This window comes from Urocitellus parryii, chromosome 4, assembly GCF_045843805.1.
Source record: "Urocitellus parryii isolate mUroPar1 chromosome 4, mUroPar1.hap1, whole genome shotgun sequence".
Classification (NCBI taxonomy): Eukaryota; Metazoa; Chordata; class Mammalia; order Rodentia; family Sciuridae; genus Urocitellus; species Urocitellus parryii.
This window is the reverse complement of record NC_135534.1, coordinates 70,998,575-71,002,600: the sequence shown is the minus strand read 5'-3', so window position 1 is coordinate 71,002,600 and position 4,026 is coordinate 70,998,575. Positions and strand designations below refer to the sequence as shown.

The 4,026-nt window shown below is 37.2% G+C and overlaps 1 pseudogene; it reads left to right on the top strand.

Moving 5' to 3' along the window:
* The first annotated feature begins 2,678 nt into the window (after nucleotides 1-2,678).
* LOC113181691 (solute carrier family 2, facilitated glucose transporter member 3 pseudogene) lies at nucleotides 2,679-3,790 on the top strand (annotated as a pseudogene).
* Nucleotides 3,791-4,026: the final 236 nt, after the last annotated feature.

Below are 4,026 nucleotides of genomic sequence, written 5' to 3'. Positions count from 1 at the left end.
TGGAATGAAGTGATTCATCTTTACAGAATTCTTCAAGATGAGGAATCAGTGCAGAGCCTGTGGAGACTGGGAGAGCTGTAACCCATTAGATAAAGAGTGAATTGAGCTATAGAAATTGGGTCATGATCATCTCCTAGTACTTTTTTCTCATAGATAATGTTCACTTCAAAAGAAATTTCAGGTGAGGGTCAGGTGCACCAAATTTGATATCACATTATAATAAAATGCTAATTTCAAATAGAATTCTGCAAACACATGGAATTTTATTAAAAGCAGGCATCCATTATCAAACACAAAACAGTTCATCCAACCTGAATCTTAAAGTTGTGTGATGTTTTTAGGAGATCTGAGACTTCTATTTAGGTTGATATGAACAGTAGCAGAATTCTATCAACTCTTAGTTGTTCTTAAGCAATTTCAAATTCCCCTAACCTAAAGGCTGAGCACATATCACTTTATTTTTTTGAATTTTTATAAATTTAAATTCTTTTATAAATTTATTCTAATTAGCTATACATAACAGTAGAAAGGATTTTGGTACATAATACATAAATGGAGTATAACTTCTCATTTTTCTGGTTTGTATATGATGTGAAAGCATACCAATCATGTAATCAAATCATATATGCACATAGTGTAATAGTGTCCAACTCATTCTACTATCCTTCCTGCCCCAGAACCCCTCCCCTTCTTTTGTCCCCCCCGACCCCAGTCTAATCCAAAGTGCTTCTATTCTTCCCTAGTCCTATCTACCCCTTATTGTGAATTAGCATGGGCAGGTCAGAGAAAACATTTGGCCTTTAATCCTTTGGGATTGGCTTATTTTGCTTAGCATGATATTCTCGAGCTCCATCCATTTACCAGCAAATCAATTTAGAATAAAACCATGGCCACTATTTTTGAGGCTATAGTGCATAGTCCCACTCAATTCTCATCACAATGTTGAGAAGAGGGGGAGGTTTACAAAAGTATATGAGTAAATTTATGTCTCTTAAACACCTCCAATTTCACCAGTGAGAATTTATATTTAATAGTTACACTAATCAATAAGCCACAAATTTCACCAATAAAGTAATTTTTATGTTCATCAGGTTTATTTTTAAAGTCTCGTGTATGGGCAGAGAAAGGGATAACAGAGTCTTATAGTTGATTCTGGAGGCTAGTCTTTCTGGTATAATACCAGGTAAACATCACTAGGAATTTGTTGTTATTGTTGGGGATTAAATCCAGGGGCACTAAGCTACATTCCCAGAACTCCAGATTTTTTTTTTTTTTTGAGATAGGGTCTTGATAAGTTGCTGAGGGCCTCACTAAGTTGCCCAGGCTAACATTGAAGTTATAGTCCTCCTGGCTTAACCTCCTCAGTAGCAGACAGTACAGGTATCTTCGACAAAACGGTTTGGAATTTAGTTCTTATAGTATAACCAACTGAGATTTGTATCTTTAACTAACTATGTATGCATATATACATATATATATATATATATATATATATATATATATGTGTGTTCTTTTTGTATCTGTTTGTGCATAATCAACATTAATATATTTTCTCCCAGGGGCCATCTACTCTCTAGAATTAGGGCTTAAGATTTGTGATATAGGTGTTTTCAGTAAGTCTGCATATCCATGCCCAGATAAAATCAGGCTCAGTATAGAGTGGATACACAGCAAATGTTGTTGATTGACTGAAAAACATCCTATTATGTGACCATCATTATTAACGTTTGCAAGTTTCTTATCCTAATTTCAAAATGCCTTTTTCATTTTAGATCACCCCAGGTAGCCATCTCACAACATCAATCTATTGATTTTCCCTGCACGGCGGGAAGAAGAAAGAACAGTATCAGGTATGGTTTTTTTCACTACCAAAAATTATCCATTCAAAATTAAATATTAAAGTTTCAGATGAAAACTTTAAGAATATTCTTACAGTGGAACTTGAGCAAATTGATTTTAGAAATTACTAGAAGTAAGACACTTTTTACCCCCTAACATAAGATCTCTTTTGTGGAAAAGAAACTATTTATACAAGTACTTGCTAAGATTCCACATTGTAATTTACTCCACCTAATAATTACCCTATCAACACATATTCTGTCGAAATGTCTTTAGTCACAGTCCTTCTAATGTAATCTGGGGATTCATTGTTCTTCTGCGTGACATGCTGGGAGCCTGCAGCATCTTCTTATTCTAATCAGTATTTGAGTGCATTGTCTATTGAAATAAAAGTTACAGTGATTAGTAGGAAAGATGTTTCCCTGGAATGTGAAAATGTAGGGGTTAAAACCAGAAATTAAACCAAATACTCTATTCTTTGCATGCACTTTTTAGATAGTAAGATAAAATTATTTTCAAGTGAAAAATCAGGTACTGGTTAAAATTATGAAAATGTATGACCTGTGAAATAGATGATATCTGGAAACAGCTCAACTGCAGAGGATGTACTGTAAGTATGTTGGTAAAATGAAGTTTTATTTCATATTATTATTATATTATGAATATTACTACCATATTATTTCATTATTTGGTAAAATGAAATATGAGTTGACTTTATGCCTGGTGGTTTTGACAGAGACTGGGAGAAATACAGACTAGGAAACAATAATCAGAATTTCAAGCCAGGCGTATTAGTATATAATGGAAGGATTACAAAAGTCTATGAGTAGATTATCATTATGTACATTGGAACAGTATCTTCCACTGATCTGAAGGGTGCCTTTCGCACTCTCAACCAGCTGGGGATCATCTTTGGGATTCTGGTGGCTCAAATCCTTGGTCTGGAAGTCATCCTGGGATCTGAAGAACTCTGGTCTGTGCTGTTGGGCTTAAAACTCATTCCAGCTGTCCTAAAAACTGTAGCCCTTCCATTTTTTCCCTGAGAATCTCAGGTTCTTGATTATTAACAGAAAAGAAGAGGAGAATGCTAAGAAGATCCTGCAGTGGTTCTGAGGCATACAGGATGTGAACCAGGGAATCCTGGAGATGAAAGAAGAGAGTGTCAGAATGTCATAAGGAAAGCAAATCTTTGGGCTGCAGCTCCTTAGGTCATCCAGCTACCAACAGCCCATCCTCATTTCGATCATGCTTCAGCTCTCCCAACAGTGGTATGGGATCAATCCTGTGTTCTGCTACTCAACAGGAATCTTCAAGGAAGCAGATGTTGAGGAGTAAATATATGCCACCATTGGAGCAGGTGTGGTTAATACTATTTTTAGTATAATTTGTCTGTTTCTTCTGGAAAGGGCAGGAAGAAGGACTCTACATAGAATAGGACTTGGAGGTATGGCTGTGTGTTCCATTATCATGACTGTTTCTTTGTTATTGAAAGATGAGTGTGATGCATTGAGCTTTATCTGTATCATAGCTGTCTTGATCTATGTGGCCTTCTTTGAGACTAGACAAGGCCCCATTCCGTGGTTTATTGTGCCTGAACTCTTTAGACAGGGCCCATGCCCCGCTGCAATGGCAGAAGCTAGTTGTTCTAATTCGACCTCCAACTTTTTGGTTGGACTTCTATTTCCCTCAGTGGCAGCCTATTTGGGAGCCTATGTTTTTCATGCCTTCACCACTTTCCTCATTAAATTCCTGATCTTCACCTTCCTCAAAGTCTCTGAGACCTGAGGCAGGACTTTTTAGATATCACCTGGGACTTTGAAGAGCAAGCTCATGAGTACAGTATACCTGGAAAGGCTCCATGGAGGAAGTGAGCAGCATCCAACCTGTTAAGGAGTCCATCACCAATGTCTTGTCAGTCTTCCTTCCACCTCTCTCCCAACATGGAAAGTAACCTCACCCTGAATATGTAGAGAGTTCCTCAGGATGAACCCAGGACTGCTTCTGAAGGCTGTTACTTGATTGACTTCTCATCCTACTTGATTCACTTCTCATATCTGAACACCCAGATAAACCCAGTGCTGGGTTAGTCATATCTTCACTGCTTTTTAAATATTTCCTTTCTTGGACATTCTTTCCTGTTAAGGAGAGATCAAGGGAGCCTACCTTAATCTCAGGAGGTATTGACTG